The 27669-nt window shown below is 46.1% G+C and overlaps 1 protein-coding gene across 1 annotated transcript in view; it reads right to left on the reverse strand.

Annotated features, from left to right (window-relative positions):
• Positions 1–18148, reverse strand: part of LOC122945756 (fibroblast growth factor receptor substrate 2-like) — a 35996-nt gene extending 17848 nt beyond the window's left edge. The window contains exon 1 of the mRNA XM_044304931.1: positions 18115–18148. The gene's annotated coding sequence lies outside the window, so the exon portion shown is untranslated. The remainder of the gene's footprint in view (positions 1–18114) is intronic.
• Between the last annotated feature and the right edge of the window lie 9521 nt (positions 18149–27669).

A 27669-nucleotide genomic window follows, 5' to 3' on the forward strand; every position in this document is an offset into this window, starting at 1 on the left:
CAGCAGTACACAGCGGAGCAGAGTGGCGGAGAGGGAGGCCGACTTGTACTGACAAAGCGCTAACTCGTCCTGGTGGTCAGGGATGGGGACTGTGTTTCCCAAGGATCATTTTCTACTGGGAAATACAGGGCACAGTATAAGACACTAGAATCTATATAATATAAAGATATTAGCTCTACCCTTGAATAATAATACAATTAGGTGGTCATTTATTATATAGAAATACGTCTATGGGTACTTTCACACTAGCGTTTTTCTTTTCCGGCATAGAGTTCCGTCCTAGGGGCTCAATACCAGAAAAAACGGATCAGTTTTATCCCCATGCATTCTAATTGGGGAGCAATCCGTTCAGGATGCATCAGGATGTCTTCAGTTCAGTCTTTTTGACTGATGAGGACAGAGAAAAAACAGCAGCAGCAATGGCCACAAATTTTATAAAGGACTCTCAGTCCACCAATTTATATGGCAGTAGTTGGCGGGCTAGCAGTTCCGACAAGCCAGCGGTTAGTTGTTGGGCAAGAGGATTATCCAGCGTCATAATTTTTTTACGCTCGAACATTTGGGCTACAGAAGCCTGCCTTGTGCCAGATGAACGTGACAACAGCATGGTGGAAGGTGGAGGACAAATGGGAGGATAGAAGAGAAGGAGAGAAGGCAGGACGTGGAGCGCCCGGGAGTGTGGCTTTTTGTGTTCTGACGGTGTTGCTCCCACTGGGCTCGTGATGGGAGGCCAGGTGCCTTCTTAAGGCGGTCGTCCCTTGGTGAGTGTTGGGCTTACCGCAAATTATGCGTTGACAGCACAGGCTGCAGATGGCAACACTATTGTCAGCAGCGGACACATTAAAAAAAGTCCACACTGCAAAGCCATTTGCCGGCATCCTGGGAGCGCCAGATGTGACCGTGCATGGTGAATGGCTCGCTCCAGATACATTTGCAGTCTGCTTTTTGCCTCCTGTGCACTGTGAGTTCTGCCTGCTTCTCCTCCTTCTCCTCCCTATCTGCTGCTCCGTCTCTCCCTCTGAACTCCCCTCCTCTTCCTCTCTTGTGGGCACCCACGTGACGTCCATCGACACGTCATCATCGTACCCTTTACCACCACTGACATTAGAGATCTCGGAGTAGGCAGCAACAGCGAGGACCACCCTCCTTCGGCTGATCTGGGTACTGTCGTCAGACAGCTGGGTGGCGGCCGTTGCTACCTCCTCTTCCTCATCCGATGCCAAGAATAGCTGTGCATCGGTAATGTCTGGGAATGGATGGGAAAATAATTCCTCTGACTCGAGTGGAGGGGCTATGGTGGTGTTGTCTTTGGGGGTGCACACAGCAGAGAGTGAGGAGGGTGCAGAAGCGGAAGGCTGAGTGAGCCACTCAACCAACTCTGGTGCGTCCTTTGAAGTTATCGCATGTGCCTTCTCCAAATTCCCACTTAGGCTCCAGCCTGGTGCACCTGCCCGACCCCTACCATCCCTGTGGAACGGTCTGCCTCTTCCGCTGCCTGTCATTTTCTAAATGACCCACTGCCTAAGTCCGTAGAGAAGAGCAGTATTTGTGGAAGAAGGTATATTACAGCCCTCAATCAGTATTTGGTGGAAAAAGGTATATAGCAATAGCACCCCTTAATCAGTATTTTCTGGAAGAAGATATATGACACCCATCAATCAGTATTTGTCGCAAACAGGTATATAGCACCCCTCAATCAGTATTTGGCGGAAACAGGTATATAGCTGTCACCGCCAGACATCTGAGAAGCTCTGACAGACGTTCTTCAGAACCTCCTGCTTAAGGTTCTTTTGTTTTGCTTTCGTTTTCTCATCTCGTTAGCCTCTCTCAGCTGTCATCTAGTTTCACTGATTGCATCCCTTTAAATCCCCTCCCATACTGCATCACTTTGCGGTTTATACAACTTCCTGGAGTGTGTGCATGCTGGATGCTCCAACTGATGCTTATACAGATAAGTCTGTTCATGTATTTGTGTTTTCCTGTTTGCTTGATCCTAGGTGACCCTGACTCCCTCCGTATTAAGTGTAGGGAGCCGGTGGTCATGTCCCCTCACTATTATACTGTGTTCAGGTGTCATACAGTCGAGGAACAAGGGTATGCAATTATCTACCATAGAGATGTTTGCCTAGGCTGAGCAGTAAGGGAGAGAGCTAGGGCTGTTACAGGGCTACCCTTTGGTTCCTTGGTTTTGGATCAAGTCAGTCGGATCTTCATTTGTGTCTTCTAGTTTTCTGTAACACCTTCCGTGACATTATAAACCGCCAAAACCGTCTCAAGCATGGATCCGGTTTGACTTTTGACTAAACACATGCAAACCACCTACTTCCCCATTCCTCTGGTGATGAGGAGCAGAGGGTAAGGATCATCATCTCGCTGCTCAGGGATAACGCTCAGTCTTGGGCCTTTTCGCTGCCTTGGGCCTTTTTTTTTTCTTCTCTTTTTGCCTTGATTAATGTCTACTAGAACTGTATCTTGGAATGTTAGAGGTCTTGGGGAAAGGGTTAAAATGCAAGCTATTATGGATGCTTTAAAAAGATATCTTCCTGCAATTATTTGCATAGTAGAAACTCATCTTACTAAAGAGACTGTGTCCCGTCTGACAACGGGATGGTATTCTCAATCTTACCATTCCACCTTTAGTAGTGCCTCTAGGGGCGTCCCAGTCCTGATCCATAACTCCATAGACTTTACTCTGACAGAATCCCATATAGATGATCAGGGTAGATTCATTTTTTTGTATGGTAAGCTTTATGGCTACAGTTATATTCTCGCTTTTTTTTTATATTCCTCCGCCATTTTCAATGTACCCACTTATCCAGCTACTGCTTTTCTTGGAAAAGAGACCAGAATGTCGGTTAGTTCTGATCGGGGACTTTAATGCTGTAATGGATCCCAAAAAAGACAGATTTACATTAGATGCAGAAGGGGGGAGGAACCTTTGCAACTCCCCGTTGCCCCAGTTTTGCTCAGAGGTTGGAGTGGTGGATATATGGGAACATCTCGGCAGAGGTAAGAGAGTATACTCCTGTGTTAGCAGGGGTGGCAGAGCAATGTCTAGGATTGACTTAGCATTCACTAATGAGAGCAATTTGAGTAATATCCGAAGGATACGATATGGAGTAAGAACAATTTCAGACCACTCACCCGTATCAATTGAGGTTCGCACCGGGGAGAACAAGGAGAACAGGGGGCTAGGATTCAAGTTGAATCCATATTGGCTTACTATGGTTAACCATCAGTCTATTAAACTACTGATATCCTCCTTTTGGGAGGTGAATCTCCCCTCTGCTAACATCAATTGTATGGGATGCGTTGAAAGCATATCTGAGGGGGATCTTTATAAGTGATATTGCCGCACTACGGAGAACATTTAAAAAAAAAGAGGAAGACCTGGCCAAGACTGCTGCATCTACAACTGAGCAATTTATTAGCCAACCCACTGAATATAATAAGGAAGAGATGCAGAAGGCTAGCTGCTCTTTGGAGAAATACATAGCCGAGAAAGCAAATCATAGAGTATTCTTTAGGGGCCTAAAGTATTTTTCGGAATCTGGACGCCCGGGTAAGCTCTTAGCCAGAATAATTACACAACAAGATAAGAAAAATAAATCTATTATCTCGATTCGTAACGCAGAAGGGGAAATTATAACAGATTCAGAAGGAATAAGGGATACCTTTTCACAGTACTTTGCTCAGATATACAGATCTTCTTCCAATTTGCCATCTGACCTGGCGTGGCGGTTTTTGGAGAGAATTCCACTTTTGACCCTAAAGGAAGCTCAAATAAAATATCTTGAAGAGGATCTGTCTCTCTTGGAGCTCCAAGAGGCTCTGGGGTCTATCTCGGGGAACCCATCGCCAGGGCTAGATGGCCTCCCATACGAATTTTACCGCAAGTATAGCAATGTGATCCTTCCTCATATGCTAGAAGTCCTTTCTCAGGCAACCCAAGGAGGGGGTCTACCAGGTTCTATGATGGAGGCCTTGATAGTCTTAATCCCCAAAAAAGATAAAGATCTGCTAGATTTGAGTTCCTACAGATCAATCTCACTAATAAATACGGATGCGAAGATATTATCAAAAGCTCTGACTAGGAGGCTCTCTCGGGTTATGTCTACCATAATCCACCCAGACCAAAACGGTTTTATGCCAAAAAGGGGTACCCATCACAACTTGCATAGGCTATTCATGAATATTCAGTCCCCCGGGGGTGGTGCCCGCTCCATCCTGTCGTTGGATGCTACTAAAGCCTTCGACAGGGTGGAGTGCACTTTTCTCTGGGAGGTGATGAAAAAAAAAAGGGTTTTGGCCCTAGATTTATGGCGATGGTTCAGTTATTATACAACTCTCCAACTGCTAGGATCAGGATCAATGACATGATGACAGAGAGCTTTGTATTAGGAAGAGGCACCCGTCAAGGCTGTCCCCTTTCTCCCTTTTTATTTAAAATTTACATAGAACCCTTAGCATCCAGCATAAGACAGGACTCGAAGGTGGTCGGTTTTGGCACAATGGGGAAGCATGATCGTGTATCCCTCTATGCAGACGATATCCTTTTTTTTATCCAACAAACAGAGAACACTCTTCCCCGTATAATGGAGCTTGTTGATCTCTTTTCTGATCCGTCTGGCTTGGAAGTCAATTGGGAAAAGACTGTTCTCCTTCCTATAGACGAGCTGCGAGGAGACTGGGATAGCCAGCTATTGATTTCCGATTCAATAAAGTACCTGGGGATAACAGTTTCTGCCAAACCTCAGGAATACTTACAACTCAACCTGATTCCCCTGCTGATAAAGTTGAGGGCTAAAACTAAGATATGGCAAAAAATCCTGCCTGCAAGAGCGGACAGAATGGACAGAATTTCTTTAATAAAAATGGTAGCACTGCCCCAGGTGCTTTATGTGCTGCGCAACTCGCCTGTATGGATTGCGGATAAGTATTTTAGACTGATAGAGCGGATGCTTAACGCTCTATTATGGGGGAGGAAGCGCGTGAGACTGAAGGTGCTCTATTTCTCTATGCCTTACAATCGGGGAGGTCTTAACCTCCCCTATTTTAGGGGTTACTTTGTGGCCTCCCAACTTTGCTTTTTCAATGATTGGGAAAACAGCCATTTCTGTAGTAGATTGGTGAGAGACTCGGGTTTTTCGGATTTCTTTACTGTATTAGAGTCCGATTATCTATCAAACATACAGACCGGTTATAAATTCTTCTGCAGATTGGCCACAAAGGCTTGGCTGGTTATAAGAAGCTGGTGTAGAGTTAAGGCATCACTCATGTGCACCCCATTGTGGCATAACTCAAAGCTTATAAATCTAGTCAACCCAAATTGTCGGCAGTATTGGAGGTCAAAAAATGTTCAGTACTTGCATCAAGTGGTCAGAGGTGGACAAATCTTGTCTCTTATGGAGCTAAAGCAAAGGGAAAACGTAGGTGAGGTGGCTTGGTATGCATATTTTCAATTGAGGCTAGCACTTTCTAATACTTCTAATAGTCACTTATTTACTATAGATACTCCTGAATTTATAGATGATTTAATTTGTAAGAAAGTTGTCACGAAAGTTAAAGTATCCCACTGCTATAGACACTTAATGAAAACATTTTTTGAGGATGTTCTCTCTCCAGGACAGAGGTCCTGGTCTTCCGTACTTTCAGAGGTGGGCCCTCCTGATTGGGAGAACATAGGAGAAAGTTTAAAGTTTGTTTCACATAACTTCAACCACACTGTCGTACAATTTAATATTTTGCACAAAATATATGTTACACCTATTTGGCTATATAGGAGAGGATTTAGAGTTTCTTCTGACTGCCCACGGTGTGGCGATCCCGAGGCAGACCATCTACATCTGCTCTGGGACTGCCCAGCGGTGGGCAGGTATTGGAGACTGGTTCAAACTAATTTGGTTCGTAAACTCAACATTGACATCCCCTTGTCCCCCAGGATATGGGTCCTGGGAGACTTATCGGAGGTTAATTGCCAGCCAATAAAATATAGACTGCTGATCAAGGTGATGTTTTTAGCCAGGCTTCTTATATCTAGAGCATGGTTTTCCTCCTCTGCTCCAGACAGCAACAACTGGCTGGGTTTGGTAGAGAAAGTGAAATGCTATGAGAGGATTCTGTATAAACAAAGAGGATCCTACTCAAAGTGGGGCAAACTGTGGAAGGATTGGGGCAGGGTCCATTAATCCGGTCTCCCTTTTTTTTTTTTTTTTCTCATGCAAGGTGGGGAGAGGGGTGGTTGTGGGGTGGGATGGGGATGATCTTACTAGTTTGGTTTTTTCTATATAAATTGTAACTTGCTGAGATGATAAAAATAAAAGGAAAATTGTAATTATAAAAAAAAAAAAAAAAAAGTGTAGGGAGCCGGTGGTCGTGTCCCTTCACTATTATAGGGTGTTCAGGTGTCATACAGTCGAGGAACGAAGGTATGCAATCATCTACCATAGAGATGTTTGCATAGGCTGAGCAGTAAGGTAGAGAGCTAGGGCTGTTACAGGGCTACCCTTTGGTTCCGTAGCTTTGGATCAAGTCAGTCGGATCTTCATTTGTGTCTTCTAGTTTTCTGTAACACCTTCCGTGACAATAGCACCCCTCAATCAGGATTTTGTGGAAGATGGTATATGGCACCCCTCAATCAGTATTTGGCACAAACAGGTATATAGCACCGCTTAATAAGTTTTGGCAGAAACAGGTATATGGAATCCCTCAATATGTATTTTGTGGAAGCAGGTATATGGTACCCCTCAATCAGTATTTGGCGCAAACAGGTATATAGCACCCTTTAATCAGTATTTGGCGGAAACAGGTATATGGCACCCCTTAATGAGCATTTTGTGAAAGCAGGTGTATCGCAGCCCCTTAATCAGTATTTGGTAGAAGAAGGTATATAGCAACAGCACCCCTCAATCAGTATTTTGTGAAAGAAGGTATATGGTACCCCTCAATCAGTATTTGGCGCAAACAGCTATATAGCACCCCTTAATCAGTATTTGCCGGAAACAGGTATATGGCACCCCTCAATCAGTATTTTGTGAAAGCAGGGGTGTCGCAGCCCTCAATCAGTATTTGTTAAAAGTAGGTATATAGCAATAGCACCCCTCAATCAGTATTTGGTGGAAGAAGGTATATAGCACCCCTCAGTCTGTATTTGGCGGAAACTGGTATAGAGCACCCCTCAATCAGGATTTTGTGGATGCAGGTGTTTTGCAGCCCTCAATCAGTATTTGGTGGAAGAAGGTATATGGCACCCCTCAATCAGTATTTGGCATAAACAGGTATATAGCACCCCTCAATCATTATTTGGCAGAAACAGGTATATGGCACCCCTCAATCAGTATTTTGTGGAAGCAGGTGTGCCGCAGCCCTCAATCAGTATTTGGCGGAAACAGGTATATAGCACCCTTCAATCAGTATTTGGTGGAAACAGATATATAGCACCCCTCAATCAGTATTTGGTGGAAGAAGGTATATAGCAATAGAACCCCTTAATCAGTATTTTGTGGAAGAAGGTATATGGCACCCCTCAATCAGTATTTTGTGGGAGCAGGTGTATCGCAGACCTCACTCGGTATTTGGTGAAAGAAGGTATTGTCACCACCAGACATCTGAGAAGCTCTGACAGATGCCTTTCAGAACCTCCTCCTTGAGCTTCCTTTGTTTTGCTTTCAGTTCCGCATCTCGTTAGCCTCTCTCAGCTGTCATGTAGCTGGACTGATTGCATCCCTTTAAATTCCTCCCCATAGTGCATTAGTGTGCGGTTTATATTTCTTCCTGGAGTGTGTGTGCATGCTGATCCTACTTCCCAGTCTTCTACAAGATAAGTGTTGTGCATTCTTTTGTCTTTTCCTGTTTGCTGGATCCCAGGTGACCCTGACTCCCTCCGTATCTAGTGTAGGGAGCCGGTGGTCGTGTCCCCTCACTATTATAGGGCGTTCAGGTGTTATTCAGTCGAGGTACGAGGATATGCGATCATCTACCATTGGGATTATTGCATAGGCTGAGCAGTAAGGGAGAGAGCCAGGTCTGATGCAGGGGTCTCCCTTTTGTTCCTTAGTTTTGGATCCAGTGAGTCGTATATTCATTTTGTGTTGTCTTGTTTCCTGTACACCTTCCGTGACAGGTATATAGCAATAGCACCCCTCAATCAGTATTTAGTGGAAGAAGGTATATAGCACCCCTCAAGCAGTATTTGGCGGAAACTGGTATATAGCACCCCTCAATCAGGATTTTGTGGAAGAAGGTATATAGCACCCCTCAATCAGTATTTTGCGGAAACAGGTATATGGCACCCTTCAATCAGTATTTTGTGGAAGCAGGTGTATCGCATGCCCTCGAATCAGTATTTGGTAGAAGGTATATAGCAATAGCACCCCTCAATTAGTATTTTGTGGAAGAAGGTATATGGCACTTCTCAAACAGTATTTGGCGGAAACAGGTATATAGCACCACTCAATCAGTACTTGGCAGAAACAGGTATATGGCACCCCTCAACCAGGATTTTGTGGAAGAAGGTATATAGCACCCTTCAATCAGTATTTTGTGGAAGCAGGTATATAACAATAGGACCCCTCAATCAGTATTTTGTGGAAGAAGGTATATATCATCCCTCAATCAGTATTTGGTGGAAACAGGTATATAGCGCCCCTCAATCAGTATTCAGCGGAAACAGGTATATAGCACCCCTCAATCAGGATTTTGTTGAAGGTATATAGCACCCCTCAATCAGTGTTTGGTGGAAGCGGGTGCATTGCACCCCTCACTCAGTATTTGGTGGAAGAGGGTAAATAGCAATAGCACCCCTTAATCAGTATTTAGTGGAAGATGGTATATGGCACCCCTCAATCAGTATCTGGCAGAAACAGGTATATGGCACCCCTCATTCAGTATTTGGCAGAAACAGGTATATGGCACCCCTCAATCAGTATTTTGTGGAAGCAGGTGTATCGCAGACCTCACTCGGTATTTGGTGAAAGAAGGTATATAACAATAGCACCCCTCAATTAGTATTTAGTGGAATATGGTATATGGCACCCCTCAATCAGTATTTGGCACAAACAGGTATATAGCACCCCTTAATCAGTTTTGGCGGAAACAGGTATATGGCATCCCTCAATCTGTATTTTGTGGAAGCAGGTATATGGTACCCCTCAATCAGTATTTGGCGCAAACAGGTATATAGCACCCTTTAATCAGTATTTGGCGGAAACAGGTATATGGCACCCCTTAATCAGTATTTTGTGAAAGCAGGTGTATCGCAGCCACTTAATCAGTATTTGGTAGAAGAAGGTATATAGCAACAGCACCCCTCAATCAGTATTTTGTGGAAGAAGGTATGTGGTACCCCTCAATCAGTATTTGGCGCAAACAGCTATATAGCACCCCTTAATCAGTATTTGGCGGAAACAGGTATATGGCAGCCCTCAATCAGTATTTTTTGAAAGTAGGTATATAGCAATAGCACCCCTCAATCAGTATTAGGTGGAAGAAGGTATATAGCACCCCTCAATATGTATTTGGTGGAAACTGGTATGTAGCACCCCTCAATCAGAATTTTGTGGATGCAGGTGTTTAGCAGCCCTCAATCGGTATTTGGTGGAAGAAGGTATATGGCACCCCTCAATCAGTATTTGGCAGAAACAGGTATATAGCACCCCTCAATCATTATTTGGCGGAAACAGGTATATGGCACCCCTCAATCAGTATTTTGTGGAAGCAGGTGTGCCGCAGCCCTCAATCAGTATTTGGCGGAAACAGGTATATAGCACCCCTCAATCAGTATTTGGTGGAAGAAGGTATATAGCAATAGCACCCCTCAATCAGTATTTTGTGGAAGAAGGTATATGGCACCCCTCAATCAGTATTTTGTGGGAGCAGGTGTATCGCAGACCTCACTCGGTATTTGGTGAAAGAAGGTATATAGCAATAGCACCCCTCAATCAGTATTTAGTAAAATAAGAAGGTATATAGTACCCCTCAAGCAGTATTTGGCGGAAACTGGTATATAGCACCCCTCAATCAGGATTTTGTGGAAGAAGGTATATAGCACCCCTCAATCAGTATTTTGCGGAAACAGGTATATGGCACCCTTCAATCAGTATTTTGTGGAAGCAGGTGTATCTCAGCCCTCAATCAGTATTTGGTAGAAGGTATATAGCAATAGCACCCCTCAATCGGTATTTTGTGGAAGAAGGTATATGGCACTTCTCAAACAGTATTTGGCGGAAACAGGTATATAGCACCACTCAATCAGTACTTGGCGGAAACAGGTATATGGCACCCCTCAATCAGTATTTTGTGGAAGCAGGTGTATCGCAGACCTCACTCGGTATTTGGTGAAAGAAGGTATATAACAATAGCACCCCTCAATCAGTATTTAGTGGAAGATGGTATATGGCACCCCTCAATCAGTATTTGGCACAAACAGGTATATAGCACCCCTTAATCAGTTTTGGCGGAAACAGGTATATGGCATCCCTCAATCTGTATTTTGTGGTAGCAGGTATATGGTACCCCTCAATCAGTATTTGGCGCAAACAGGTATATAGCACCCTTTAATCAGTATTTGGCGGAAACAGGTATATGGCACCCCTTAATCAGCATTTTGTGAAAGCAGGTGTATCGCAGCCCCTTAATCAGTATTTGGTAGAAGAAGGTATATAGCAACAGCACCCCTCAATCAGTATTTTGTGGAAGAAGGTATATGGTACCCCTCAATCAGTATTTGGCGCAAGCAGCTATATAGCACCCCTTAATCAGTATTTGGCGGAAACAGGTATATGGCAGCCCTCAATCAGTATTTTGTGAAAGCAGGGGTGTCGCAGCCCTCAATCAGTATTTGTTGAAAGTAGGTATATAGCAATAGCACCCCTCAATCAGTATTTGGTGGAAGAAGGTATATAACACCCCTCAATCTGTATTTGGCGGAAACTAGTATATAGCACCCTTCAATCAAGATTTTGTGGATGCAGGTGTTTTGCAGCCCTCAATCAGTATTTGGTAGAAGAAGGTATATAGCACTTCTCAAACAGTATTTGGCGGAAACAGGTATATAGCACCACTCAATCAGTACTTGGTGGAAACAGGTATATGGCACCCCTCAACCAGGATTTTGTGGAAGAAGGTACAGGGAGTGCAGAATTATTAGGCAAGTTGTATTTTTGAGGATTAATTTTATTATTGAACAACAACCATGTTCTCAATGAACCCAAAAACTCATTAATATCAAAGCTGAATATTTTTGGAAGTAGTTTTTAGTTTGTTTTTAGTTTTAGCTATTTTAGGGGGATATCTGTGTGTGCAGGTGACTATTACTGTGCATAATTATTAGGCAACTTAACAAAAAACAAATATATACCCATTTCAATTATTTATTTTTACCAGTGAAACCAATATAACATCTCAACATTCACAAATATACATTTCTGACATTCAAAAACAAAACAAAAACAAATCAGTGACCAATATAGCCACCTTTCTTTGCAAGGACACTCAAAAGCCTGCCATCCATGGATTCTGTCAGTGTTTTGATCTGTTCACCATCAACATTGCGTGCAGCAGCAACCACAGCCTCCCAGACACTGTTCAGAGAGGTGTACTGTTTTCCCTCCTTGTAAATCTCACATTTGATGATGGACCACAGGTTCTCAATGGGGTTCAGATCAGGTGAACAAGGAGGCCATGTCATTAGATTTTCTTCTTTTATACCCTTTCTCGCCAGCCACGCTGTGGAGTACTTGGACGCGTGTGATGGAGCATTGTCCTGCATGAAAATCATGTTTTTCTTGAAGGATGCAGACTTCTTCCTGTACCACTGCTTGAAGAAGGTGTCTTCCAGAAACTGGCAGTAGGACTGGGAGTTGAGCTTGACTCCATCCTCAACCCGAAAAGGCCCCACAAGCTCATCTTTGATGATACCAGCCCAAACCAGTACTCCACCTCCACCTTGCTGGCGTCTGAGTCGGACTGGAGCTCTCTTCCCTTTACCAATCCAGCCACGGGCCCATCCATCTGGCCCATCAAGACTCACTCTCATTTCATCAGTCCATAAAACCTTAGAAAAATCAGTCTTGAGATATTTCTTGGCCCAGTCTTGACGTTTCAGCTTGTGTGTCTTGTTCAGTGGTGGTCGTCTTTCAGCCTTTCTTACCTTGGCCATGTCTCTGAGTATTGCACACCTTGTGCTTTTGGGCACTCCAGTGATGTTGCAGCTCTGAAATATGGCCAAACTGGTGGCAAGTGGCATCTTGGCAGCTGCACGCTTGACTTTTCTCAGTTCATGGGCAGTTATTTTGCGCCTTGGGTTTTCCACACGCTTCTTGCGACCCTGTTGACTATTTTGAATGAAACGCTTGATTGTTCGATGATCACGCTTCAGAAGCTTTGCAATTTTAAGAGTGCTACATCCCTCTGCAAGATATCTCACTATTTTTGACTTTTCTGAGCCTGTCAAGTCCTTCTTTTGACCCATTTTGCCAAAGGAAAGGAAGTTGCCTAACAATTATGCACACCTGATATAGGGTGTTGATGTCATTAGACCACACCCCTTCTCATTACAGAGATGCACATCACCTAATATGCTTAATTGGTAGTAGGCTTTTCGAGCCTATACAGCTTGGAGTAAGACAACATGCATAAAGAGGATGATGTGGTCAAAATACTCATTTGCCTAATAATTCTGCACTCCCTGTATATAGCACCCCTGAATTAGTATTTTGTGGAAGCAGGTATATAACAATAGGACCCCTCAATCAGTATTTTGTGGAAGAAGGTATATATCATCCCTCAATCAGTATTTGGTGGAAACAGGTATATAGCGCCCCTCAATCAGTATTTAGCGGAAACAGGTATATAGCACCCCTCAATCAGGATTTTGTTGAAGGTATATTGCGCCCCTCAATCAGTGTTTGGTGGAAGCAGGTGCATTGCACCCCTCACTCAGTATTTGGTGGAAGAGGGTATATAGCAATAGCACCCCTTAATCAGTATTTAGTGGAAGATGGTATATGGCACCCCTCAATCAGTATTTGGCAGAAACAGGCATATGGCACCCCTCAATCAGTATTTTGTGGAAGCAGGTGTATCGCAGACCTCACTCAGTATTTGGTGAAAGAAGGTATATAACAAAAGCACCCCTCAATTAGTATTTAGTGGAAGATGGTATATGGCACCCCTCAATCAGTATTTGGCACAAACAGGTATATAGCACCCCTTAATCAGTTTTGGCGGAAACAGGTATATGGCATCCCTCAATCTGTATTTTGTGGATGCAGGTATATGGTACCCTTCAATCAGTATTTGGCGCAAACAGGTATATAGCACCCTTTAATCAGTATTTGGCGGAAACAGGTATATGGCACCCCTTAATCAGCATTTTGTGAAAGCAGGTGTATCGCAGCCCCTTAATCAGTATTTGGTAGAAGGTATATAGCAACAGCACCCCTCAATCAGTATTTTGAGGAAGAAGGTATATGGTACCCCTCAATCAGTATTTGGTGCAAACAGGTATATAGCACCCCTTAATCAGTATTTGGCGGAAACAGGTATAAGGCACCCCTCAATCAGTATTTTGTGAAAGCAGGGGTGTCGCAGCCCTCAATCAGTATTTGTTGAAAGTAGGTATATAGCAATAGCACCCCTCAATCAGTATTTGGTGGAAGAAGGTATATAGCACCCCTCAATCAGATTTTTGCGGATGCAGGTGTTTTGCAGCCCTCAATCAGTATTTGGTGGAAGAAGGTATATGGCACCCCTCAATCAGTATTTGGCAGAAACAGGTATATAGTACCCCTCAATCATTATTTGGCGGAAACAGGTATATGGCACCCCTCAATCAGTATTTTGTGGAAGCAGGTGTGCCGCAGCCCTCAATCAGTATTTGGCGGGAACAGGTATATGGCACCCCTCAATCAGTATTTTGTGAAAGCAGGTGTATCGCAGCCCTCAATCAGTATTTGGTGAAAGAAGGTATATAGCAATAGCACCCCTCAATCAGTATTTGGTTGAAGAAGGTATATAGCACCCTTCAATCTGTATTTGGTGGAAACTGGTATATAGCACCCCATAATCAGGATTTTGTGGATGCAGGTGTTTTGCAGCCCTCAATCAGTATTTGGTGGAAGAAGGTATATGGCACCCCTCAATCAGTATTTGGCAGAAACAGGTATATAGCACCCCTCAATCATTATTTGGCGAAAACAGGTATATGGCACCCCTCAATCAGTATTTTGTGGAAGCAGGTGTGCCGCAGCCCTCAATCAATATTTAGCGGAAACAGGTATATAGCACCCCTCAATCAGTATTTGGTGGAAACAGATATATAGCACCCCTCAATCTGTATTTGGTGGAAGAAGGTATATAGCAATAGCACCCCTTAATCAGTATTTTGTGGAAGAAGGTATATGGCACCCCTCAATGAGTATTTTGTGGGAGCAGGTGTATCGCAGACCTCACTCGGTATTTGGTGAAAGAAGGTATATTGCAATAGCACCCCTCAATCAGTATTTAGTGGAAGATGGTGTATGGAACCCCTCAATCAGTATTTGGCACAAACAGGTATATAGCACCCCTCAATCAGTATTTGGCGGGAACAGGTATATGGCACCCCTCAATCAGTATTTTGTGAAAGCAGGTGTATCGCAGCCCTCAATCAGTATTTGGTGAAAGAAGGTATATAGCAATAGCACCCCTCAATCAGTATTTGGTGGAAGAAGGTATATAGCACCCCTCAATCTGTATTTGGCGGAAACTGGTATATAGCACCCCTCAATCAGGATTTTGTGGAAGAAGGTATATAGCACCCCTCAATCAGTATTTTGCAAAAACAGGTATATGGCACTCCTCAATCAGTATTTTGTGGAAGCAGGCGTATCGCAGCTCTCAATCAGTATTTGGTGGAAGAAGGTATATAGCAATAGCACCCCTTAATCAGTATTTTGTGGAAGAAGGTATATATCATCCCTCAATCAGTGTTTAGCGGAAACAGGTATATGGCACCCCTCAATCAGTATTTTGTGGAATCAGTTGTATCGCAGCCCTCAATCAGTAGTTGGTGGAAGAAGGTATACGGCACCCCTCAATCAGTATTTGGCAGAAACAGGTATATGGCACCCCTCAATCAGTATTTTGTGGAAGCAGGTGTACCGCAGCCCTTAATCAGTATTTGGCAAAATCAGGTATATAGCACCCCTCAATCAGTATTTGGCGGAAACAGATATATAGCACCCCTCAATCAGGATTTTGTGGAAGAAGGTATATCGCAGCCCTCAAGCAGTTTTTTTTATGGGAAACAGGTATATCACACGCATTGCAATTAATTACTCCAATAGCGTTTGTCCTTCTATCTAGCTGCAGTAGAACCGCACACAACTGCTGCACAATACAAATACACTATAATATAATTTCTATGTTAGAAAGTATATTATATCACACCCTCTATATCACACCTATCGATAGCACACCTATATCAGACCTTAAAAGGACTTTTGTGGCCCTATTACCCTATACTGGCAAAACACATAATGTAAAATGTATCGGTGACATTTCGCGAACGAGAAAAGTTTGCAGTGAAACGACCGCCGGGCGAATCACAAGGCCATCTCTACTCATTAGAGTCCTTTGGTGTCTGCAGCACGATAAAGAAGACCTGGGTCACTCTGTGGAAATGTATAGTCCCAGTATCACAGATCCCAGTGCACATTGTGGCTTAGATTTGTTAAAGTCCTAGACAATGGGTACTTTCTTGGAACGTTGCTTGAAGAACTGGAACACAAGGTGCTCGGGTATGCTTGAGTCCGCTCCTTGAGGCACAATACTTGAAATGTAGATTATAACAGATGCACCAAGAGCTCCGGTATGGTAGAGTCTTTCTTTGGGTCGAAAGCTTAAGCAACAAAGGAGATGGAGAGGCTAAGGCGGACAGAGTAGTACCAGTAGCACCCATTACACAAAACACAGGCTAATTTGTCTGACCCTTTGATGACCTCTCTCAGGCTCTAATGCTTCTTTTCAGCAGCAGAAAGAGCTTCTGACAGGTTGTTACCACAGCCTCTTTCTTGTCAGCATCCAGATCTGCATAGCTGATATTGCTGGCTGTAATGCCCTCTGCAGCTGTAACTCCAGTAGACATTTCATCTGTGTTCCTCTTGTGACCTCATGTGGTGGAAATAGGAACTGCAGCCAAGTTTCTAGCAGGGAATCTTGCAGCCCGTCTTCTTCTTCAATAGCACCGCCTCACCTATGGCCTAGCTGGGAAGGGAGGCCTGATAAGACACCTCCTAGGCTGAACGGCGAACCAGAAGCCACAGCCATGATTGCTGCCTCAGCGGGTGCAGTCCGCAGTGGTAATGCAGGTGGCAAGCTGGATTCTTCAGCCACCAACAGCTCATCCAGAAGTTGTAACACTTCAGGGTCGTCACCCCAGCTCATAGCCAACTATAGCCAACCAGTTCGGTCTTGGACACCTCCCCACCAACCTGGAACACATGGCAGGGGAGTCACACAAAAGTTTCTGCACAGAGTTTGTCGCTCAGGGCTCAGGCAACGTTTTCTGCCCCAGCCACAGGGCTTTGATGGTCTTTAGGCAGTTTTCCGACAGGACCACATACATGGGCTGTAGTTTCCCAATCTTCTTTCTCAGTGCTCTTGGGGCAGTCCCCTGTAGGCAGAGTCTCTGTTCTCTGCTCGCTGCTCTTTCCATTAAGCATAGCAGCATTTTTCTGCTCAATAGGTAGATCTGCACTGCCTGTGACAGTGCCATCCAAGATGGCTGATTAACCCATTTTGCAGGTGCACTGCACATGGCACAATTTTGCAGCTGTAGTGTTATGGACTATTGAAACAGTATGGATACTTGCTTGTTCTATATACACTTGTGTTACACTGCTCAGACACAGCTTAGTAGAAAAATCCTGCTTCCTCGATGTACCACCAGGCACGCACACAGCTTTCCCACTATCTTGAATATAGGAGGGGGGAAGGAGAGCATTCCAAAGCCCTATATACATGTCAGTGAGGGGGCTGCATAGCTGCAATCCTAGCTGATATTTTAAGTCAGCCTGATGGAAAAGAAGTGTAAGACTAAGGCCTCTTTCACACTTGCGTTGTCCGGATCCGGCGTGTACTCCACTTGCCGGAATTACACGCCGGATCCGGAAAAACGCAAGTGTACTGAAAGCATTTGAAGACGGATCCGTCTTCAAAATGCTTTCAGTGTTACTATGGCACCCAGGACGCTATTAAAGTAGTGGGGAGCGGGGGAGCAGCATACTTACAGTCCGTGCGGCTCCCGGGGCGCTCCAGAATGACGTCAGAGCGCCCCATGCGCCCCGGGAGCCGCACGGACGGTAAGTATGCTGCTCCCCGCTCCCCACTACACTTTACCATGGCTGCCAGGACTTTAGCGTCCCGGCAGCCATGGTAACCATTGAGAAAAAGCTAAACGTCGCATCCGGCAATGCGCCGAAACGACGTTTAGCTTAAGGCCGGATTCGGATCAATGCCTTTCAATGGGCATTCATTCCGGATCCGGCCTTGCGGCAAGTGTTCCGGATTTTTGGCCGGAGCAAAAAGCGCAGCATGCTGCGCTATTTGCTGCGGCCAAAAAACGTTCCGTTCCGGAACGGAAGACATCCTGATGCATCCTGAAGGACGGACTGTCCATTCAGAATGCATTAGGATAGTCCTGATCAGTATTCTTCCGGCATAGAGCCCCGACGACGGAACTATATGCCGGAAGAAAAGAACGCAAGTGTGAAAGAGCCCTAACCCATTAAATGCTTGCTATTGCTTCCCAGTAACCAATAAAAATGCATCACATTTAGTCACCTCCCACCGGGGGGGTATATTCTGTGTGAACACTCATAATAAACTAGAGATTTTGCTTTGACCCCAGCGTGCATGTCTTTGATTAATTCCTCTGTGCACGTAAAGACAATATCTACTAATTTGGAGCAGTACATCAACCTACATGGACCAAATCCAAAACAGTTGGCAGCCCAACGTGCGGCTCGAGGATCCCCTGATCCAGCACCCCCAATGATCAGATGAGCAGGACCTCACTAACGGACACCGGGACTGCAGGCCTGTGATAAGAGGTAGAACAACGTGTTATCTTACCTCCATGTGTCCTTTGGTGTAGTCCATCCGTGCCTGTCTGAGAGAGGGGTGCCGTGTCAGCTTAGGGCGTCCTCGAGGACATGAAAGTAAGAACCCCATGTGTTTTAAAGTCTTGATGTAATGTATTTAAAAACTGTGAAGACTCTGTGGACAAGTATCACTGACTGAGAGACAGAGAATTCTCCTATTTGCCTGCATCGGAGTGCAGTCTGCTTGTCTGACTCGATCACAGAAGGGTGAAGAGCTGTCCGCAGCAGCCCAGAAGTGTGCTCGTCTGGGACTCAAAGCTTCATCAGGTACTGTGATTACTCTATACAGACGTCTCTAGACGACTCCAGTAGGTGCGAGAGACATAACGCAAGTGTCCCAAAGGGTTACTGCTCACCTGAGCAGTACGTGGCGGACAAGAGAGGACAACGATTTGTGAAAAGTCTGAGCTTTGCTTACAGAAAAGAAAGGTAGATTAAAAGATGAGAAGTTAGCGGATACAGTCCTAGTGTGGGGCTGGACTGTAGCAAGGAATTTGAACAGACGGGAGGAGAGCAAAATCTTGATGAAGCTAATGGCAGATATTATTGTACACCTGGTAATATAGGGCTGGGCCAGCCATAGCCATATAATGGTGCTGAGAAGAAAGGAAGTGGGTGGGTCTGTAATGTATGTTGTCAGCAAAATCCCACCTCCTGAGAGACGTGTTTTGCCTGTGGTGATCCATGCCCACAGTCACACCCCTGTAAGCCCCAAGCATGTCCTCGCAGTCCCTGCTACGGCGCCATCTTATTCCCAGCCGACGGCCACGGCTAGACCATTAATCTCCTTCAGCCCTGAGCCTCCCATCGCCCCCGTTAGTCCAACCAGTGGCTTTGTTATATCACATGATAAATCCAGATGGCACGTTTATGGCGCCTAGTAATCCACCTCCTGCCGCAATCATGGTAGGGGGACAGTCAGAAGCACCTGAACAAGAGAATCCGGACAGTGTTGTTGGTCCTGTAGACTCAGACACAGAGACCCCTAAGCGACCACCCCCAATAGACTATAGTGGCTCCGGCACCCAACCCTTGAGCCTGCCCAGACTAACTCTGCTCCAGAAACAGATAAATGAATTACAAAGGAATATGCAAGCTTTAGAAAGGGGTAATTTCAAAGTTGTAAAGGACCTCCAAAATATGTGTCCTTTACCCTGCAGCAGTTATTCACTTTAGTGAACCTGCTGCCAGATCCTGAAACCTATTCCATGCCCTTTTTCAGGAAACTGTCACAGGTACATCAAACGTATTGATGTACATGGTCAGACCTACAGAATATTGTGGAAAACAAGAGAGGGAAATATTCTTCACTAATAATGGACCATATCCCCACCCCTATCCTAAGGGGTCTGACCTTCAACCCTCGAGGTGGCAGGGAAGGAACTCTCATTTCTTGTAGACACCGCACTGTTTTATGTGAGACTGCAGTACCTCCTTCCTGGCTCACCCTGTTCTGGACTAGAAGGGGTCGTGCAGCATAACACCGTTACCAAGCCACTCTCAGTCACTTCCCCTGAATTCTCCCAGACCAAAGCCCCTCAGCTCCACCTTCCAGCAGGAGTCATGTCGCAATTTGTTGTCGGTCCAACATGTCCCTTCAATCTGTAAGCCTCCAGTCAGAGCAGAATATGGTAGCACAGGAAAACCTGGAACAAAAACAAGTCACATGGGACCTACTGAAACAAATGCAGAAACGGGCCACTTCCATGAAAAAGGAAACTTGGCTAAAAGAGTCATCAGCCCTCGAAGAAGAATCTGGACACAAGGAAAGAGAGTGTGCCTACCCAGAGCCCTCTATCCCTTAATAGCCTCAGTGGCCCATGGGCCCACCCACCAATCCAAAACCATCATGAAAGAACTAATTGACAAAATATGGGTGGCCCCAGGAATCACCCTGGTCCTGGTAAGACATACCCAGTCTTGCCTCATTTGTGCCAAGTGCAACCCAGGCAGGACTAAACCCACGCCCACCAAGTGCATTTTCAAAGCTCTGTACCCATTCCAAAGGATCCAAATCAACCACATCAAGATGCCAATGTGCCAAGGGTTTCAATATGTGCTAGTAGTGATAGACTTCTCTGGGTGGCCAGAAGCCTACCCCGTCCGATCAACCACCAATGCTAAGAAACTAATGCAGAACTGTTTGTAGGTTCGGGGTACCTGAGGTTATTGAGAGGGCCCAGCATTTACTGCTAGTCTAACCCAAGAGGTCTGGAAGATGTAGGATCACACCTAGCATTTCACACCCCTTACCAACCCCATACGAGATCCTATTTGGGACAGGGCCAAGAATGGGACAGTATTTTCCGCAGCAGCTACAAATGCATTATAAATCTGTTGCAAAATATGTGATAGCATTGAGCAAACAATTGTCTAACATACTGTATATGCACAAGTTCTCTCTTCCATTCCAGATCCAGACTCCCTAGAAGGAAGCTACACTCTGAAACCTGGAGAGTGAGTGGTAGTCAAGAAACACGTCAGAAGCACCCTTTAGCTACGATACGAGGGACCCTACCAAGAGCTGTTGACTACCCCAACTTCCGTGAAACTCGAAAGGAGACGCAGGGTGGGCAGATGCCCCATGATTCATGATAAACAGATCAGGACCCTCGATAGATCATAGCTCTACCCCCTGGCAAGAGGGATACTGGGCTAATGTCACATGTTTTCCTAGCTGGACACACTGTTATTGTCTCAAAGTACAAACCAAAGGCATGACATTTAGTCCACACATATACTCAGGTTGCAATGACTCAGAAACAGACAGCCATGTGCAGTGTATTGGTGTAGATGTTTTATTGAAGTTTAACAAGAAAGGCATGCTACAATATCACAAGCATAGAGGTAGCAAATCCAGGTTCAATCCCGCGCAGGGGATACAGTACAAGCACAGTAGTACAAGATGGTATTGCATTAGATCCAGTACAGCAAGGAAGCGGACAAGTCAGGTGACGTTTATAGACCATGAGATAGAAGAGGCTAGCACCTCAATAGATATAAACAATATATCACACATCAGCAGCTGAAAACATACAAGCGTTGTGCACAGTCAAAGGAGACGCACACCATTCACCCCACACTTTGTCAAACTTTTGCGGACACTTCCTGTGAATATAGACAACCTTTTCCATGCCTACCGCCTGATTGACCAGCGCCTTCCATTGACCCAGTGTAGGCGCCCTGTCATCCATCCATCTCAGGGCGACGGTCTTTCTGGCAAAAAATAGGGTTTCGCTCAGAAAAATCCTATGATGATGACCCCAAACCTCCTCATCTAGGATGCCGAGTAGGCAGCTCTTAGGGCATAGCGGAACTGTATTTGGAACTATTGCAGATAGCACCCCAACCACAGCTTCCCAGAAGCTCTTTAAGTACGAGCAGTCCCATATGAGATGCCAGAAGTCTGCCCCGTCTTGATGACATCTGTGGCACCTACTATGTGACAATCTGCCCATTTTATGCAATCGGACAGGTGTAAGATAGCTTCTATGCAAAATAAACAGTTGAATCAGCCTATTAGTGACCGACGGGGATACCCGTGTTGGAGACAGCAGTGCCTCATTCCAATCATCCGCTGATAGGGAGGGGATGGAGATTTTCCATTTCCCTTCAACAGCAAGGGGGTTCATCAGTGTCCGGTTGTTGAGCAGGTGCGTATAGAGAACAGAGATGATACCTCTCGGTCCCTGCGACCTGAGGACACCTATCAGGGGATAATTAGAGATTTTGCGACCCCCCGACCCAAACTGTGCCGCCAGCGCGTGCCTTAGCTGTAAATATCTGAAAAGGAAGGAGCGAGGCAATTCGAACTTTTCTTGCAGTTGAGAGGAGGAGCACAAGCTGCCATTAGTGTATAAATCGCTCAATTTGTTAACGCCCTGAAGCTTCCACCATCTGGCTCCCTCCAGATCTTTCAAATGGGCAAACATGGGATTGTCCCACAGAGGAATGTCATCCGGAATGTCTCTGAACGATCTCAGCTTCGCAGCTGACCATACCTGATGGGCCATTCTATGTATGGGAAGCAAGCGCATGGATATGAAACGCGGCCCTTCCAAAACCGGCCACAGAGAGGAAAGGCCCAAGTACTCCCTGAGATAGTGTTCTGCATTGGGCAAGTCCAGCTGCTGAACCCAAGGTATAAGGAACCTCAGCTGCCCAGCCAGGTAATAGAGGAAGAAGTCAGGTAAAGCAGCGCCACCTTCTAGCTTGGGCCTCTGGAGAACCTGGAGAGACAGCTTCCGTCTGGCCCCCCCCCACACAAATTTAGCCACAGACGAATGGATGCGAGCAAAAAAGCCCTGCGGTACCGGGGTGCACGCATGCGCCAGCAGATACAGCCCTTTGGGCAAAAGTGTCATCTTAACCAGATTTAATCTACCCATAATGGAGAGCGGTAGGTTCTGCCATGTCCTGAATCTATCCATAAACAGGGTCTCCAGAGGAGCAATGTTCAGGGAGTACGCCAACTGGGGATCCCTGGTGATCACAATACCTAAATATTTGAAGGAGTCCACAACTGGCAGATTACAATACTGAGGAGGCCACGTGTGCGACCACAGGGGCATGAGTGCCGATTTCGTCCAATTTATGTGCAAGCCCGAGAACCTTCCAAATTCGCCAATTATATCAATCGCTCTAGGGAGTGTCGTCTCGGGCTCGTCCATAAAAAGGAGGAGATCATCCGCATAGAGTCCGACCTTGTCCGTTCTGTCGCCCATAGAGATCCCTTTAAAGACCTGATCCTGCCGAGTTCTCAAAGCAAGGTGCTCAATGGCTATGGCAAACAAAAGTGGTGACAGGGGGCAGCCCTGTCTGGTTCCCCTGTGGAGGCTAAAGGATTCAGACATCGAGCCATTTACCAGTATATTAGCTTTAGGGAGATGGTACAGAATTTCCACCCATTCGATAAACCTAGGGCCAAAACCAAAACAGCGTAGCACCTCTAAAAGAAACACCCACTCCACAGAATCAAAGGCCTTGGCAGTGTCAAGAGATGCCATGGCCCAGCGCTTATCCCCCGCCACTCCTACCTGAGCTACAACCTGCGCCCTTCTGATGTTATCAGACGTTGATCGTCCCGGTATGAACCCCGACTGGTCTCTATGTATAACAGTGGCTATCACTTTGTTCAGTCTGGAGGCGATCAGTCTTGTAAGAATTTTATAATCCAAATTTAGGAGTGATATCGGCCTGTACGACCCGCACTCCAAGGGGTCCTTGTCCGGCTTGAGAATCACCACTATGGTGGCATCATACATCGAATCCGGGAGTCTACGCTTCTGCTGAGCCGACTGGTAAAGTTTAAGGAGCTCAGGCCCTAGAACCTCACTGTATTTCCTGTAAACCTCCACTGGGATCCCGTCAGGGCCAGGTGCTTTCCCAGTGGGTAGCTCCGACATGGCTATCTGAATTTCCTCTAGCGATATGTCAGCCTCCAATATAGTCCTGTCCTCCTCACTAAGTTGCGGATGCACGACCTGATCCAGATAGGCCCTCAATTCTCGAGCAGAGTATTGAGCCGCTGAACTATAAAGATCCTGGTAGAAGCCCTTAAATCTGTTTAGAATGCCCCCCACCGATTCCACCACCACCCCAGCTGCGTCCTTTATCCTAATAATCGGGGGAGACATGCTGTTATTACGTACCACATGAGCCAGTAGTTTGCCAGCTTGGCTGCCCAGTTCAAAGTTCTGTTGCTTCAAGAAGAACAGCTTGCGCTCGCTCTTTTCCCTGAGATGCGTCATATACAGCCTGCCTTTCAGCATCCAGTCCTGCCTATTTGCATCCGTGGGATTAGACCTGAAAGAGTTCTCAGCCGCCTTACAATTAGAATGTAGCTCTAATTCCTTACGCGCAGAATCCTTCTTAATATAAGAAATAGATGACTTAAGGCACCCTCTCAGATAGGCCTTCAGTGTCTCCCAGAGCAGCAGTCCGTCAGTCATCTCGTCCTGCATAGCAAGGAACACCTGGAGCTGATCAGGGACTCTATCATTAGAAGACAGCAAAGACAACCAAAAAGGGTGAATACGCATCTTTACACTCTGCCCAATGCCGTTGTATAGAGTAAATTGAGCTAAAACCGGAGCATGGTCCGAGGGTCCCTGTGCACCGTATTCAATACTACCAAGATCCGTGTATACAGCAGCGCTGCCAAAAATATAGTCTATTCTGGATAGTGCGCCCCTAGCGGGGGTGAAGCAAGAATACTCCCTCTGAAGGGGATTTCGCAATCTCCACATATCTAGCCACCCAAGCTCAGATGCAATTCTAGCCATAGTGGTATCTCCCGGAGTGTAACCACCCACTCTGTCCCCAGAACGGAACCTGTCCCTATCTTCGTGCATTACTAGGTTAAAGTCGCCCATGCAAATAAATTTGGCATTGGGGTATTGCGCCGCAAAGCCCATCACCACCTGGAATATGGTTGTAGTAGCCGGGGGGGGGGTTGTAGATGTTAATCACAATGTATGGGGCGCAGTTAATGAAGGCATACACCAGGATGTATTGGCCTTCAGGGTCCGCAACCGAGCGCTGAACCTCCCACCTGATGCTCCTGTGGACCAGCAAAGCGACCCCTCTAGAATGTGTGGACCCATATGCATTCATTGACCATTGAACCCAAGGCTTTTTAATCCTGTTGCCTGTCTCTGGGGTTAAATGAGTTTCTTGCAAGCCCAGGATATGAGGACCAAACTGCCTGACATGGGAGAATACAGAAATTCTCTTCTTCGGATCACCCAGCCCCCTAACATTCCACGACATAACTTTGAGATCAGCCATGGTGATATAGTAATCTAGTCTCCATGCAATACATCCACCTTCCTGCACATGAACCGTGGCTGCCCACCTCCGACCATCTCATGCACACCCCACGTGGTGCCACCTCATTTCTCACGTACCATGCCTTTAACAGTATAAACCATTTACAACTTAATAACAAAATAACGACTGAATAAGTGACTCTGTAGTCGGTGACATCTCTGTCATCCCGTTTCATGGCTGATGTATCGGGGACCTGCATAGTGCATGAAGATGAAAAACCTATGCAGGTATCCGCTCAACCCCATATCAATGAGACATATCTGGTTATAGCGAATAACATAAATCAAGACTAGAAGGGGGAAAGGGGACACAGGGAGGGGGGGGAACAGACATCAGGAGCGTGACAAGGGGGATAAAACGGACAGTCACAGTCCCAATAGCGCATGCATAAGGATGCTCTGCAGGCAACGTGTCCGCAGCTGTGCTCAACATGGGGCAATTCCATAAGACAAGTTATGGCACCAGAGTCATAGATGCCCCTATAAAACATAACGTTACCGCTCCGGAGGGCTGTAGCTGTCCCAAAATATAGAGTCCTCAGCGCGGATCCGGACGGCTTGGCCTCTTGGAGATCCATTCTTCCGCCTCCTTAGGGTCCACGAAAAAGACTGTTTTCTCGCCATCTACCACCCTGAGGCGCGCCGGATAGGCCATGGAGTACTGCAGATTCATATCACGGAGGCGCCGCTTGATAGAGATGAAGGTAGCCCTCTTCTTTTGCAGCTCCGCTGAGAAATCAGGAAATAGTGATATATTCGCGCCTTCATGTTTAATATCCCGCTTGTTTCTTGCTTGCCCTAGGATCAGATCTCTGTCCTTCCAATTAAGCAGTCGCGCCAGCAGAGGCCTAGGGGGAGCCCCAGGGGGGGAGGCCTGGCGGGAACCCGGTGAGCTCGCTCAACTGCGTAGGCACCAGAAAATGGCGCATCTGGGAACTGTGCCTTGAACCAGAGTTCCAGGAAAGTGGCCGGGTCTGAGCCTTCCGCCCTCTCAGGTAGCCCCAGGATCCTTACGTTATTGCGCCTGGCCCTGTTTTCGAGGTCGTCGCATTTTTGCTGCCAAAGGCCAACAGACCTCTCCACAGCCTGTAGCCTGCCTGCTAGCGGCCTGGTAAAGTCCTCCAGAGCAGAGACCCTGTCCTCCGTGTGGCGCACCCGTTCTCTGAGCTGCTGCACGTCCTGTCTGAGAAGGCCCAGATCCACCTTCACCTCCTCAATCTTGCAGGTAAGGGACGTCTGGCAGGTAGAAATCGCAGAGAGGAGCTGATGAGAAACAGTCTTAAGTGTCACCTCCGGCTCCTCCACTCCCTCCGCTTCCGTCTGCAGCGCTGCCTGACCTCTCGTCACCGCCGCACGCGGCGTAGCAGGACCAGCGGCGCCATTTTGGGCCTCTTGCCGGACGTATTCTTTCAGCTTTTCAGCCGCCGATTGTGCCTTGCTGGGACCCATGTCAGTCCTCCCAGGTCTTTTCTTTCTCCTCTGCACCTGCCACTCGTCCTTCTGTGCAGCCAGAATGTCAGGATGCTGAAGGATTTAGATCGGGGTACGGAGCAGAGCTCAAGTGCGTGCGCTCATGTCGGCAGTTGGCCACGCCCCCCGGTGTAGATGTCTTTAACAGAAAATACCTACCCTGTATCCACCGTACTGTACAGGACCTTATCACAGGTATATTAGCCAACACCACCGAAGGTCAATTAAAAGGATATGAGCTGGCAAAAGGAAAAATTAGCCAAATGAATTACCCAATTGTTCAATAGCACAGAAGTGGCAGTTCCAGAGGACATAATACTTAGTTTGTGGACACAAAGTGTACAAATGTTTGTCCGAGAACTTCACTGTGCACCGTTGCCAGGCTTACTCCTGCCACCTTTATAGTACCACACTCTGAAATTGACATAAATGCTATTCCTAAACACACCTTGTACCGTAGGGCCAAAGATAACACACCCAGACCAAATGGTAAGCTACATGTTGTAGAAATGAGCATTCCCAATAAAGTTCTCAGTACCCTTTTCATATATCCCATGATAGTGCAGATGTGGGATCATTTGGTGGTAGCAACTGATTATCTAGATGATCAAATATGGGAAGTGATGAGACTTATGAATACCTCGAACATCGTGCAGAACCAGTTGATCAATGTCACCAACCAACACACATTAGTTCTAGACTATGTTACAGCTAAAGATGGAGGTATGTGCCAGGTTGTGGGACCCGCTTGTTGCCATTACATAGACCCGCAGGGTAATTTGCAAGTTAAGGTGGGTCTAGAGAAAATGGCGGATCTAAGGGATAAATGGCTGGACGCACATAAAGCTGATAAAGATACATGGTGGTCTGATACCTTCTCCTTCCTTAACCCAACCAACTGGTTTAAAGGTATTGGGGGTTGGCTCATGGGAATTGTCCAAGGAATATTACAGGTAGCCCTAATACTATTGGTGATATACATGGTAATTAAGCTTGTTCTTACTTGTGTGACCCGCCTTTCAAAAAGAATGAAGAACACTAATGAGCAACCTATCATGCTTCTCTACGATGAGGAAGAACAAAAGGAAACGCCATTCAACACGGTTCCCCCTCCTCGCTATGATGCCGTGCAGCGATAGGGTAAGATGAATCCCGGGGTACTACCATAAGCCCTGAAACCGGGAGCTTATCTATTAGAGATAAGTTGTCGCCACTGCGGGTGAAGA

The sequence above is a fragment of the Bufo gargarizans genome, chromosome 8 (genome assembly GCF_014858855.1).
Source record: "Bufo gargarizans isolate SCDJY-AF-19 chromosome 8, ASM1485885v1, whole genome shotgun sequence".
Classification (NCBI taxonomy): Eukaryota; Metazoa; Chordata; class Amphibia; order Anura; family Bufonidae; genus Bufo; species Bufo gargarizans.